Source organism: Crassostrea angulata, chromosome 4 (assembly GCF_025612915.1).
Source record: "Crassostrea angulata isolate pt1a10 chromosome 4, ASM2561291v2, whole genome shotgun sequence".
In the NCBI taxonomy this organism is placed as follows: domain Eukaryota; kingdom Metazoa; phylum Mollusca; class Bivalvia; order Ostreida; family Ostreidae; genus Magallana; species Magallana angulata.
This window is the reverse complement of record NC_069114.1, coordinates 23023004-23038811: the sequence shown is the minus strand read 5'-3', so window position 1 is coordinate 23038811 and position 15808 is coordinate 23023004. Positions and strand designations below refer to the sequence as shown.

The 15808-nt window shown below is 36.1% G+C and overlaps 1 long non-coding RNA gene across 1 annotated transcript in view; it reads right to left on the bottom strand.

The window, feature by feature from the left end:
* Positions 1 to 15808, bottom strand: part of LOC128180755 (uncharacterized) — a 72149-nt gene that overhangs the window by 48294 nt on the left and 8047 nt on the right. The gene's annotated exons all lie outside the window — the stretch shown is intronic.

The following is a 15808-nucleotide window of genomic DNA, read 5'->3' as shown; positions in this document are numbered from 1 at the left end:
TACTAATTTTTAAATGTAATATTGAAGTTGTACTTAAAATTCTGCCTCTAATGACATCTTTCTCGAATTGATTGGATGATTTTTAAATTTTTTGAAAATTCTAAATTTAATTAAATCGTGTTTAAAAGACCTCAGACTAATTTCAAAACATAATATTTAGGTTACGCTTACAATTCTGAGTGTGATGACATCTTTCTCGAATTGATTGGATGAATTTTAATTTTTTAAAAAAATTTAAACTAATTTAAATTGCATTAAAATGACCTCAGACTAATTTTAAAACAGGATATCTAAGTTGCGCTTACAAGTCTGAGTCTGATGACATCTTTCTCGAATTGATCGAATGAATTTAAATTTTTAAAATTTTTTAAACTCATTTAAATCGCTTTAAAATGACCTCAGACTAATTTTAAAACGTGATATCAAAGTTGTGCTTATAAATCTGCGTCTAATGACATCTTTCTCGAATTGATTGGATGAATTTAAACTTTTTAAAAATTTTTAATTTCATTTAAATTGCGTTAAAATGAACTCAGACTAAATTCCAAACATGATTACTAAGTTGCTCTTTCAATTTTGCATCTAATGACATCTTTCTCCAATTGATTGGATGATTTTGAAATTTTTTGAAAATTTAAAATTTAATTAAATCTTATGAACTCAGACTAATTTTTTAACATAATAACCAAGTCGCGCTTAGAATTCTGCGTCTAATGACATCTTTCTCGAAGTATTTGAATGAATTTTTAAATTTTTGAAAATTTTAAATTTAATTAAATCATGTTAAAATGAGCTTAGACTAATTTCAAAACATAATATTTAAGTTACGCTTACAATTCTGCGTCTGATGACATCTTTTTCGAATTGATTTGATGAATTTAAAATTTTTCAAAAATTTTAAACTCATTTGAATCGCGTTAAATTGACCTCAAACTAATTTCAAAACATGATATCTAAGTTGCGCTTACAATTCTGCGTCTGATGACATCTTTGTTGAATTGATTGGATGAATTTTAAATTTAAAAAAAAAATTAAAATTTAATTAAATCGTGTTTAAATGACATCAGAAATTTTTTTAAACATGATATCTAAGTTGTGCTTACAATTCTGCGTCTAATGACATCTTTGTCAAATTGATTGGATGATTTTCAATTTTTTGAAAATTTTAAATTTAATTAAATTGTGTTTAAATGACATCAGACTTTTTTTAAACATAATATCTAAGTTGCGCTTTGAATTCTGCGTCTAATGACATCTTTCTTGAAATGATTGGATGAATTTTAAATTTTTTGAAAATTTAAAAAAAAAATTTAAATCATGTGAAAATAAATTATTGAACGGAAGACCCACTCGTTGCTCGCAACGAGATCGAATCTAGTTCTTATTATTTTTCTTTTCTATTTTCCAAGGGACACCTTTTTTATTATAAGACATATTGAAACAATTTTTTCTTCATGTAATTGACCATTTAAAGTTGTAATACCAAGTGACCCTGTTCCTGATAACCCCCAGAACTTACAAAGTGATTGCCCTTTGTGTACGAAGTGATTGTTATCGCTACTACTTTGAAACCATAAGAGATAGAGACTTGAAACTTTTACTAACGTCTGTAGTTCACTTAGGCGCTCCTTCAATCTATCCATACCGAAAGGTTCCGAGACCCTCTTCTATCAGTTATTGCCCCTGAAATATTTCAATTTCCATAAAATCACTTCCAACTTTTTTACTATTTGTCACAGAGACTTCGGACCACTTGGGATGGAAGCGTCTTCTATGGCCGATCAAAATGACGTAAAGGTCAAAGGTCAAGGTCATCTGAAAATCTGTGTATTCATGAGTTTTCGTATCTCTGTTGTTTAGGGTGATATAGAGAAATTTGATCAAGGATGTAGTAGGACGTCTTAAGACATTTCAAAATGTAGCCCTTCAGCTCCCATCTTGTAATAGTTAGTGAGTAATTGCCCCTTTTGTACGAAATGCTTGTTATCGCTACTCCTCTGAAACCAAAACAGGTAGAGACTTGAAACGTTTACCAATGTCTTCATTACACTTAGAAGTTTCTTCAATCTATTGATCCCAAAAGGGTCCGACGTCCCTTTCTGGCAGTAATTCCCCTTTCAATTTCATTGATTTCACAAACACATACGAAATAAACACCCCCCTCCCTTTTTTTTAATGTTTGACCTTGACCTTTGACCTTGACCTTTGAGCTCTTAGGACTGGTGTGTTATAAGTATCTGCAACATCTATAATATCAGATTCATTTATATGTACGAATAGCTCTTTCAAACACAAATTCACCCCCCCCCCCTTTCTATTTTTAGGTTTGACCTTGACCTTTGACCTGACCTTGACCTTAAAGGACTAATGCGTTACAAGTTTATTTAACATATACATTTCAGATTCATTTATATGTGCAATAAGCTCTTTAAAACAACCAACACCCCCCCCTTTTATTTTTAGGTTTGACCTTGACCTTTGACCTGACCTTGACCTTTGACCTCTTAGAACTAATGAGTAATAAGTGTATGCAACATATATATCAGATTTAGTTATATGTACATTTAGCCCCCCCCCCTTCTTTTATACAAGGATTGAATTCTTATATGAACTTGACCCTCGATATTTGAACTTGAAATTTAATATTCCTTTTTAAAATAAAACCTAAAAAAGTGTTACAACCGTTTGTCAGAATTTTTTGAAAAGGTGAAACACTGTCTGCCATTTGACTCTACACCGCGTTTTAGACTACGCCTCCAAATAAAAATTCCAGCTCCAGTAAAACTCTGTAGAACTCGGCGAAAATTCATAGGACTGTTCCTCACACCTGAATCTAATTGCCTGCCAAATTTCAAACGAAATGAACCGTATTGAAGAAAGTTATCCACCTCAGCGGCATCGAACCCTCATTCCGAGAAACGAAATTTCAACGCTTCGATATTTGTGTCTAATAAATTCACGCTCAAATTTCACTGAAAATCTGTGTTTACATTTCTATCGGCAACCTGTGACGACTTGTGTTGAACTGCAACGAAAGATAACTCTTCCTTCCCAGACCCCGATTTTAGATGAATTTAGTTTACATTTTCTTTCAGTTTTTTTTTTTTCCCGACTTGGCTGAAATACATGACTGGCCTTAATTCAGTTCCGATTTTCCATACTTGTAATCCAAGAATGCATGACAGTTAATAGATTTATAAGCACGTGCATTTCGAATCACAGGGAGAATTCGCATCAGCTGAGCCGACGTGACGTTCCCACACCTTCAAATACCCGCCGGCGACCAGAGTTTGACCTGGCCTGTTGATTTCTTAGTCAACGCTATCCGGCCACATTGTTTACAAGCAGCACTGATTTTTATGAATAAACTGATGAACAAATACTGCCCTCCCAACCAATCGCTAAGCCCCTATCTATTCTAAAGGTTCCTCAGCGTTGGGTATCAATTTTAGATGGACAGAAGAATGCTTCATCTCTTCTTTCTATCCTCATCCAAATTGACTACACAACTCAACAAATTTTACCTTCGATCAGATAACAAGCGAAATAGCGTAGTGGCAACACTCTCGCCTACAAAGCTTAGGGTTCTCGGATCGATACCGGGTGGGCGCCACCGATTTTTTTTTTTTTTTTTTTTGTAAATTGATTTTTCTCTAATTACTCAATAATTATCAACATTTTCGGGAATTTTTTAAAATTGTTATGGAAGGTGGAAAGGCCTCTAATTGTTCCGTAAACAATTAGTCTACTAGTTTATTAGGTCTTTCCACCTTTCAGGTGAAAGACCTTTTGTATTTCTTATGTTTTTTATTTTTTTTCTTCTCTTTTTTTCTAGGGACAGCTTTTTTGTTTCTAGATGTATTGAAACAATTTTTTCTTTATGCTATTAACCATTAAAAGTTATGGTACTAAATGACCCTTTTCGTGATAACTCCTAGAACTTACAAAGTTATTGCCCTTTGTGTACGAAGTGATTGTTATCGCTACTCCTCTGAAACCATAAGAGATAGAGACTTGGAACTTTTACCAATGTCTTCATTACACTTAGAGGGTTCTTCAACCTATGCATACCGAAAGGATCTGAGGCCCCCTTCTAGTAGTTATTGCCCCTGAAAGTATTTACATTTCCATAAAATCACTTCCAACTTTTTTATTACTTATCATAGAGACTTCGGACCACTTGTGATGGAAGCGCTTACCTTGGCCAAACAAAATGACGTAAAGGTCAAAGGTCAAGGTCATTTGGAAATCTCTAAATTAATGCGTTTTCAGATCTCTTTTGTTGGGGGTGCTAGAAAAAAACTTTTTCATGGATGTAGTAGGACATCTCAAGACATTTCAAAACATAACCCATTGACCCTTACCATGTAACAATTATAGAGTTATTGCCCCTATTGTACAAAATGCTTGTTATCGCTACTCCTCATTAACCGTTAGAGATAGAGACTTGAAATGTTTACTAATTATTCAGTACACTTAGACACTCCTTCAATTTATTCATACCGAAAGGGTCTCAGGTCCCTTTTTAGCAGTTATTGCCCCTGAAAGTTTCTAACATTGAATAAAAACACAAATAATTTTTGAGTCAATAATTAAATATACATCGGACCACTTGGTATTGAAGCGTCTACCTTGTCAGATCAAAATGACATTAAGGTCAAGGGTCAAGGTCAAGCAATAAAAAATTGCAAACTTAATCGTTTGACACTTTTTTATCAAAGTAACACAGAAAAAATACTTTATTCTATAAAAGCAATCTTATTTCAAACATAAAAAACAATAATGTGGAAAGACCTCTAATTGTTCGAGAACAATTAGTCTACTAGTTCTTATTATTTTTCTTTTCTATTTTCCAAGGGACACCTTTTTTATTATAAGACTTATTGAAACAATTTTTTCTTCATGTAATTGACCATTAAAAGTTATAATACCAAATGACCCTGATCCTGATAACCCCTAGAACTTACAAAGTTATAGCCCTTGTTTACGAAAAGCTTGTTATCACTACTTCTCTGAAACCATAAGAGATAGAAATTTGGAACTTTTACCAATGTCTTCAGTACAATTAGAGGGTTCTTCAATCTATCATACCGAAAGAATCTGAATCCCCCTTCTAGTAGTTATTGCCCCTGAAAGTATTTACATTTCCATAAAATCACTTCCAACTTTTTTATTACTTATCATAGAGACTTCGGACCACTTGGGATGGAAGCGTCTATCTTGGCCGAACAAAATAACATAAAGGTCAAAGGTCAAGGTCATTTGGAAAACTCTTAATTAATGAGTTTTTAGATCTCTTTTGTTTAGAGTGGTAGAGAAAAACTTTTTCATGGATGTAGTAGGGCATCTCAAGACATTTCAAAATATAACCCTTTGGCCCTTACCATGTAACAATTATAGAGTTATTGCCCCTGTTGTACGAAATGCTTGTTATCGCTACTCCTCATTAACCGTTGGAGATAGAAACTTGGAACTTTTACTAATGTATTCAGTACACTTAGACGCTCCTTCAATCTATTCATACCGACAGGGTCCAAAGTCCCTTTCTAGCAGTTATTGCCCCTGAAAGTTTCAAACATTCAATAAAAAACACAAATAACTTTTGAATCAATAATCATCGATACATTGGACCACTTGGTATTGAAGCGTCTTCTTGTCAGATCAAAATGACATAAAGGTCAAAGGTCAAGGTCAAGCAATAAAAAATTGCAAACTTAATAGTTTGACACTTTTTTATGAAGTAATGCAGAAAATATACTTTATTCTATTGAAGCAATCTTATTTCAAACATAAAACACAATGAGGTGGAAAGACCTCTAATTGTTCGAGAACAATTAGTCTACTAGTTTATTTTTTTTTTTTCTCTTTTTTTCCAGGAACACCTTTTTTGTTTCAAGAGATATTGAAATAGTTTTTTCTTTATGTTATTGAGCATTAAAAGTTATGGTACCAAATGACCCTTTGCTTGATACCTCCCAGGACTTACAAAGTTATTGCCCTTTGTGTACGAAGTGATTGTTATCGCTACTCCTCTGAAACCATAAGAGATAGAGACTTGAAACTTTTACTAACGTCTATAGATCACTTAGACGCTCCTACAATCTATTCATACAGAAAGGGTCCGAGACCCCCTTCTATCAGTTATTGCCCCTGAAAGTATTTAAATTTCCATAAAATCACTTCCAACTTTTTTACTATTTGTAACATAGACTTTGGACCACTTGGGATGGATGTGTCTTCCTTGGCAGATCAAAATGACATAAAGGTCAAAGGTCAAGGTCATTTAAAAATCGTTTATTCATGAGTTTTCGTATCTCTTTTGTTTAAATATTCTAGCAATTTATACACCTCAAATAACCAGCCAAACCTCAGGTTCTCCTTTTATTCTAAAATTTTGACCAAGTCTTTCGTTCGAAACTATCCCCCTGCCACCTTTGTTGTCCTACCGATTCTAAAAATAGTTGAAGGGATTTACCCAATATAAAACAGTCACTGTGGTTATTTACAATTCTAAGCTTATATATTCACTCTAGACACTATATAGAACCAGGATTCCAAATTTGGAAAAATTGAATACACAATTCTGGATTTTACATCGTTGATACACATGCATGAAATCTGAAGAAACAGTTCAGTCAAAATTAACCTTAACAACATCTAGTTCATTGACACTCAATGTTCTCCAAATAAAATATATCAAGGAAACTTTTATCTCAAGGATTAAAATGCATGTAAAACATAAACAATCAATAATCTAACAAATTTATTTTGTTCATATTCTTGTAAAAAGGCTCAATTACCTGATATGTCAGATTTTATAGAACTTTAATCACACAAATTATTAATCAGTTTTTACTTAAGCTACAAAAAAGAATTGTATTCAAATACCAGGAAAAGGGTCAAATAGGAAAGTATACAAATTTCCCTATTCATCAATGTATTACATGTACATGTAGGTATTGTTCTGTAAATGATAAAGTTATATGACTCTATATTGTGAAGCCCTTACCAGTAGCCTAATTCATTTTTTGCTCGATTTTGATACAAGCTTGAGATTACCTCACCTATGACGTCATAATGATGTCATAGTGATGAGTTTTTTTTTTACTGTAAAAAGTGTAATATTTGCTGAACTTTTATTTATGCCTAAGGTTAGGGTTACACCACGGTTCTCTTAAAAGAAAAGGCTGCATAAACCTGCTTACTATACTTATGGTCAACCTATTGCTTAACTATGGTCCAAAATCGTTGTCATTATTAATATTAATCTCACTTTTTTCTACAAATACATCCCAAATATCAAGCAATCCTAAAACATTAATTACACCACACAGAGATTACACCTACTATACGGACAAAGTACATGCTCAATGGTCCTCAACTTATACGTCTCTACTAGTACGCCTGATAGCTAACGTAATGAAACAACCATTCTATGGATAATCATGCATCTTCTTTTATCAAGCGGCGATATAGAACAAAACCCAGGCCCTTATGATAATTGCGCGGCGCTTAATCAAGACCTACATGAAAGTTCTCTAAACTCACTCGATCAATTTTTGGAGAACTCGATTACTTTAGTACATTTCAATGTCTAAAGTGTAAGTAATAAAATTGATATTATTCAAGTAGAATTCGGGGGGTTTGACATCATAACATTGAATGAAACGTGGCTGGACCACGACTCCGAAGATTTGATAAATCAGGGTTTTCAAGAACCAATGAGGCGCGATAGAGGTGACAATAGATACGGGGGCGTGATGATATACGTCAATAGTAATATCGTGTGCAAGCGCAGAACCGACTTAGAAGTTACCCAGGTAGAATGCATATGGGTGGAATGTATTATATATAAAAAGAAATTTCTTATTGGAACGTTCTACCGCCGTCCTAATTCAGAAACAGAAAAATGGAACTTAATAGCGTATTCTATGGAGAAGGCTAAAGATACAAACATATCAAATATCATTATTACAGGGGATTTCAATGACAACCTTAACAATTTAAGAACTTCCAAAATCAATGATATCATTAAAGATCTAGGAATGACACAACTTATCACAGACCCTACGCATTTTACGGAAAACTCTGAAACATTACTAGATTTGTTAATAGTAAACAATATAGAAAACATCGTTTTTTCTGGGGTGGGGGACAACATTCTTCCAAGTAACACAGGCTACCACTGTCCCATCTACTGTGTCCTAAAATTGCCCAAATTATACGTCGAACTTTCACTAGAAATGTTTGGTCATTTTCGGAAACCAACTTTTATGATTATAAAATTTGCCTACATAAACAAAATCTGGATATGCAAATCTCTAATGAAATCAATCAAGCTTGTAACAAAATTACAAATAAGATATTAGAGGCTGCCACCAAAAATATACCAAACAAGGTCATCACTTCTCGACCTAATGATCCCCCTTGGAGGCATAATGCTGTCCGCCGAGCTATAAGGCAATGCAAACGTCTGCACTCGAAGGCTAAAAAATCCCAATCCTCAGTGGACTGGGCTAATTATCGAAAGGCAAGAAATGAATGCATAAATAAAGTAAGGAATGCAAAGCAAACGTACTACTTAAAACTAGCTAATCAACCTAAATCAAACAATTTATCACAAAAGGAATGGTGGTCATTGTTGAAAAAAGTTACAAATTAAAAACAAGAGGCCCATGGGCCACATCGCTCACCTGAGGAACAATAGGTATGATAAAATCAGCTTAATGGAGTCATAATACAAACAATCTGGACAATGTACAATAATACATGTAGATCCTGTATAAATAAAATCCATTTTTTCCCCCTGGATATTCTTATGTTTATAATCATTAGTCCCTTTTCTAACAGGATGATTTTATAGTCATATCACATGTTGAGTATTGCACTCCTCAAAAAGATCCCTTACAATTGTTTATATATGGGATATTAAGCTACATCAAACTCTGAACCTTCTTGTGAGGCCAAAGAATTGTCCTGGGGCCAAAGTCTTAACAATTATAAACAATCATCTGGCTGATTACTTTCTGAGAAGAAAATTTTAAAAGATTTACTCTATATATTCCTATGTAAAACTTTAACACCCCCCCCCCCCTAATGTGGGCTCACCCTACCCCCAGGGATCATGTTTTCACAACTTTGAATCTACACTACCTGAGGATACTTCCACACAAGTTTCAGCTTTCCTGACTGATTAGTTTCTGAGAAGAAGATTTTTAAATATTTACTCTATATATTCCTATGTAAAACTTTAACACCCCCCCCCCCCAATGTGGGCTCACCCTACCCCCAGGGATAATGTTTTCACAACTTTGAATCTACACTACCTGAGGATGCTTCCACACAAGTTTCAGCTTTCCTGACTGATTAGTTTCTGAGAAGAAGATTTTTAAATATTTACTCTATATATTCCTATGTAAAACTTCGAACCCCCATTGTGCCCCACCCTACCCCCAGGGATCATGATTTTCACAACATTGAATCTACACTGCCTGAGGATGCTTCCACACGAGTTTCAGCTTTCCTGGCTGATCAGTTTCTGAGAAGAAGATTTTCAAAGATTTACTCTATATATTCCTATTTAAAACTTCGAACCCCCCCCCCCCCATTGTGGCCCCACCCTATCCCTTGGGGTCATGATTTTCACAACTTTGAATCTACACTACCTGAGGATGCTTCCACTCAAGTTTCAGCTTTCCTGGCTGATTAGTTTCTGAGAAGAAGATTTTTAAAGATTAACTATATATTACAATGTAAAACTTTAACACCCCCCAATGTGGCCTCACCCTACCCCCAGGGGTCATGATTTTCACAACTTTGAATCTGCACTACCTGAAGATGCTTCCACATAAGTTTCAGCTTTCCTGGCTGATTAGTTTCTGAGAAGAAGATTTTAAAGATTTACTCTATACATATAAATTCCTAAGTAAAACTTCGACCCCCCATTGTGGCCCCACCCTACCCCTGGGGGTCATGATTTTCACAACTTTGAATCTACACTACCTGAGGATGCTTCCACACAAGTGTCAGCTTTCCTGGTTGATTAGTTTCTGAGGAGAAGATTTTTAAAGATTTACTCTATATATTCCTATGTAAAACTTCGACCACCCCATTGTGGCCCCACCCTACCCCCGAGGGTCATGATTTTCACAACTATGAATCTACACTACCTGAGGATGCTTCCATATAGGTTTCAGCTTTGCTGGCTGAATAGTTTCTGAGAAGAAGATTTTCAAAGATTTACTCTTTATATTCATATGTTAAACTTTGACCTCTCATTGTGGACCCACCCTACCCCCAGGGATCATGATTTTCACAACCTTGAACCTACAATACCTGAGGATGCTTCCACACAAGTTTCAGCTTTCCTGGCCTTATGGTTCATGAGAAGAAGATTTTCAAAGATTTACTCTATATATTAATTTGTTAAATTTTGACCCCCAATTGTGGCCCCAGTCTACCCCCGGGGGGGGGGGGGGGGGGGGGCATGATTTTCACAACTTTGAATCTACACTACCTGAGGATGCATTCACACAAGTTTCAGCTTTCCTGGCTTATTATTTTCTGAGGAGAAGATTTTTAAAGATTTACTTTATATATTCCTATGTTAAACTTCAACCCCCCATTGTGGCCCTACCCTATCCCCTTGGGTCATGATTTTCACAACATTAAATCTACACTACCTGAGGATGCTTCCACACAAGTGTCAGCTTTACTGGCTGATTCGTTTCTGAGAGGAAGATTTTTAAAGATTTACTCAATATATTCCTATGTAAAACTTCTACCCCCCCCCCCCCCATTGTGGCCCCACCCTGCCCCCGGGGGTTATGATTTTCACAACTTTAAATCTACACTACCCGAGGATGCTTCCACACAAATTTCAGCTTTGCTAACTGATAAGTTTCTGAGAGGAAGATTTTTAAAGATTTACTCTATATATTCCTTTGTTAAATTTTGACCCCCCATTGTGGCCCCACCCTAGCCCTGGGGGTCATGATTTTCACAACTTTGAATTTACACTACCTGAGGATGCTTCCACACAAGTTTCAACTTTCCTGGCTGATTAGTTTCTGAGAAGAAGATTTTTAAAGATTTACTCTATATATTCCTTTGTTAAACTTTGACCCCCCCCCCCCATTGTGGCCCCAGTCTACCCCCGGGGGTCATGATTTTCACAACTTTGAATTTACACTACCTGAGGATACTTCCACACAAGTGTCAGCTTTACTGGCTGATTCGTTTCTGAGAAAAAGATTTTTAAAGATTTACTCAATATATTCCTACGTTAAACTTCGACCCCCCCCCCCCCCTATTGTGGCCCCACCCTACCCCCGGGGGTTATGATTTTCACAACTTTGAATCTACACTACCTGAGGATGCTTCCACACAAATTTCAGCTTTGCTAGCTGATAAGTTTCTGAGAAGAAGATTTTTAAAGATTTACTCTATATATACCTTTGTTAAACTTTGACCCCCCCCATTGTGGCCCCAGTCTACCTGGGGGTCAGGATTTTCACAACTTTGAATTTACACTACCTGAGGATGCTTCCACACAAGTTTCAGTTTTCCTGGCTGATAAGTTTCTGAGAAGAAGATTTTTAAAGATTTACTCTATATATTCCCATGTTAAACTTCGAGCCCCCCCCCCCCCCCCCCCCATTATGGCCCAATCCTACCCCCAGGGGTTATGATTTTCCCAACATTGAATTTACAATATCTGAGGATGCTTCCATACAAGTTTCAGCTTTGCTGGCTGATTAGTTTCTGAGAAGAAGATTTTTAAAGATTTACTCTATATATTCCTATGTAAAACATCGACCCCCCCCCCCCCATTGTGGCCCCACCCTACCCCCGAGGGTCATGATTTTCACAACTTTGAATCTACACTACCTGAGGATGCTTCCATACAAGTGTCAGCTTTGCTGGCTGAATAGTTTATGAGGAGAAGATTTTTAAAGATTTACTCTTTATATTCATATGTTAAACTTTGACCTCTCATTGTGGCCCCACCCTACCCCCAGGGATCATGATTTTCACAACCTTGAACCTACAATACCTGAGGATGCTTCCACACAAGTTTCAGCTTTCCTGGTCTTATGGTTCATGAGCAGAAGATTTTTAAAGATTTACTCTATATATTCCTATGTTAAACTTGGACCCCCCATTGTGGCCCCATCTTCCCCCCGGGGGTCATGATTTTCACAACTTTGAATCTACACTACCTGAGGATGCTTCCACACAAGGGTCAGCTTTTCTGGCTGATTAGTTTCTGAGAAGAAGATTTTTAAAGATTTGTTCTATATATTCATATGTTAAACTTTGACCCCCGATTTTGGCCCCACCCTATCCCCTGGGGTTATGATTTTCACAACAGTGAATTTACACTACCTGAGGATGCTTCAACACAAGTTTCAGCTTTGCTTGCTGATTAGTTTCTGAGAATAAGGTTTTTAGATTTACCCTTGATATTCATATATGAATCTTTGACCCCCCCCCCCCATTTGTGGCCCCTACCTACCCCCGGGGGTAATGATTTTCACAACTTTGAATCTACACTACTCGAGGATGCTTCCACACAAGTTTCAGCTTTCCTGGTCTTATGGTTCATGAGAAGAAGATTTTTAAATCTTGGACTCCCCATTGTGGCCCCATCCTACCCCTGGGGGTTATGATTTTCACAACTTTGAATCTACACTACCTGAGGATGCTTCCATACAAGTTTCAGCTTTGCTGGCTGATTAGTTTCTGAGAAGAAGATTTTTAAAGATTTACTCTATATATTCCTACGTTAAACTTCGAGCCCCCCCCCCCCCCCCCCATTGTGGCCCAATCCTACCCCCAGGGGGTTATGATTTTCCCAACATTGAATTTAAAATACCTGAGGATGCTTCCACACAAATTTCAGCTTTGCTAGCTGATAAGTTTCTGAGAGGAAGATTTTTAAAGATTTACTCTATATATTCCTTTGTTAAACTTTGACCCCCCTATTTTGGCCCCAGTCTACCCCCGAGGGTCATGATTTTCACAACTTTGAATTTACACTACCTGAGGATGCTTCCACACAAGTGTCAGGTTTCCTGGCTGCTTAGTTTCTGAGAAGAAGATTTTTAAAGATTTTGTTCTATATAATTCATATGTTTAACTTTGACCCCCCCCCCATTGTGGCCCCACCCTATCCCCTGGGGTTATGATTTTCACAACTTTGAATCTACACTACCTGAGGATGCATTCACACAAGTTGCAGCTTTCCTGGCTGATTAGTTTCTGAGAAGAAGATTTTTAATGATTTACGCTTTATATTCCTATGTAAAACTTCGTCCCCCCCATTTTGGCCCCACCCTACCCCCAGGGGTCATGATTTTCACAACTTTGAATCTACACTACCTGAGGATGCTTTCACACAGGTTTCCTGGCTGCTTAGTTTCTGAGAAGAAGATTTTTAAAGATTTTGTTCTATATAATTCATATGTTTAACTTTGACCCCCCCCCCCATTGTGGCCCCACCCTATCCCCTGGGGTTATGATTTTCACAACTTTGAATCTACACTACCTGAGGATGCATTCACACAAGTTGCAGCTTTCCTGGCTGATTAGTTTCTGAGAAGAAGATTTTTAATGATTTACGCTTTATATTCCTATGTAAAACTTCGTCCCCCCCATTTTGGCCCCACCCTACCCCCAGGGGTCATGATTTTCACAACTTTGAATCTACACTACCTGAGGATGCTTTCACACAAGTTTCAGCTTTGCGTGGTCTTATGGTTCAGGAGAAGAAGATTTTTGAAAATTTCTTGAAAATTTTCATAAATTCCTAATTATCTCCCTACTACCTGAGGATGCTTCCACACAAGTTTCAGCTTTCCTGGCTGATTAGTTTCTGAGAAGAAGATTTTTAAAGATTTACTCTATATATTCAATTGTTAAACTTCGACCCCCCCCCCATTGTGGCCCCATCCTACCCCCAAGGGTCATGATTTTCACAACTTTGAATCTACACTACCTGAGAATGCTCTCACACAAGTTTCAGCTTTCCTGGCCGATTAGTTTCTGAGAAGAAGATTTTTAAAGATTTACTCTATATATTCCTATGATAAATTTCGACCCCCCATTGTGGCCCCACCCTACCCATGGGGGTCATGATTTTCACAACTTTGCATCTACTTTGAATCTACACTACCTGAGGATGCTTTCACACAAGTTTCAGCTCTCCTCGCTGCTGAGTTTCTGAGAAGAAGATTTTTAAAGATTAACTCCATATATTCCTATGTAAAACTTCGACCCCCCATTTTAGCACACCCTACCCCTGGGGGTCATGATTTTCACAACTTTGAATCTACACTACCTGAGGATGCTTTCACACAAGTTTCAGCTTTGCGTGGTCTTATGGTTCAGGAGAAGAAGATTTTTGAAAATTTCTTGAAAATTTTCATAAATTCCTAATTATCTCCCTTTGCAAAAGGGCGTGGTCCCTAAGTTTCACACCTTTGAATCCCCTTAGGCTAAGGATGCTTTGTGCCAAGTTTGGTTGAAATTGGCCCATTGGTTCTTGAGAAGATGTTAAAAATGTGAAAAGTTTACAGACAGACGGACGACAGAAATGTGATCAGAATAGCTCAGGTGAGCTAATAAAAGGCTGGTGGAGTTTTTTCTATTAATACAAGTGTTCAAATTTGATTGTCAGTTACCAGGTACATCATTAGTATTGAAATTATGATATTCAAACATTTTCCCCATTTAAGAGCCCTTTAGAGATCAATGAAATTTGGCTACTAGTATACACCAATTTGAATTGCCATTTTGACAAAATTAACGTCATTTTCATGAAGACCAACACTATTCATCAAACTTGGCACTACCTAATTTTGATAAACATGTTTGCTTGACCAATTTGTGATTTTGTAGAATTTTTTTTTTCCATTAAAGAGACTGTGAGACGAAAAATGATGAAATCTGGATGTCCACCATTTTTAACTATTTATCGCGATCAACATATTTTGTTGGACTCAACACACCTTAGTCATGATAAAATGCTGTGCTAAACCAATTTATAATCGTTTGTTACCTCAATTTTTAAGACTTAAGAGAATTATAGAATTTGCCTGTCGACCATTTTGACATTTTGTCATAGCAAGCATATTTTTCAGACTAAGCACGCCTTAATTAATATGCAAAAATAATTTTCTTGGACTGAATTATTATTGTTTTTTATGCGTTTACCCTAGTTTAAATTTTTTAGGAAAAAAATTATAAAATCTGACTATCTGCCATTTTGATTTGCCATGTTGACCTAATTAACGCTTTTTAGGGAAAGCCAGCAAATATTTTTCAAATTAAGCACACTTTAGATTGATTTAATACTAAGCTGGATCATTTCATTATTGTTTGTCAATAATAAAAAGACTTTAAAAATATATATATAAAATTTGGTTGTATGTCCGCCATTTTGATTCGCCATTTTGAGCTACTTAACGCCATTTTGATGAAGACCAGCATATTTTTTTGGAATCAGCACACTTTAATTATGTTTAAAAACCATGCTGGACCAAATAATAACTATTTGCCGTTAAAAGTTTTTTTTCGACTAAATCGGACTAGACTATATGAACTCATATTTTCTTTCAGAGGTAGTCGAGAAAAATATTTTGAAAAATGGTCAAGTATTGACTATTTAATTGGCCTTGCTTCTAAGGCCCTTGTGGGGCAAGAGTAATAAAATTTACAATTTATCTGACATGAACAAGAAGAATATAGATGGTTTAAGATGTATAATTACTATATGCATCTTAACATGAATGGACAAGCATTAGTA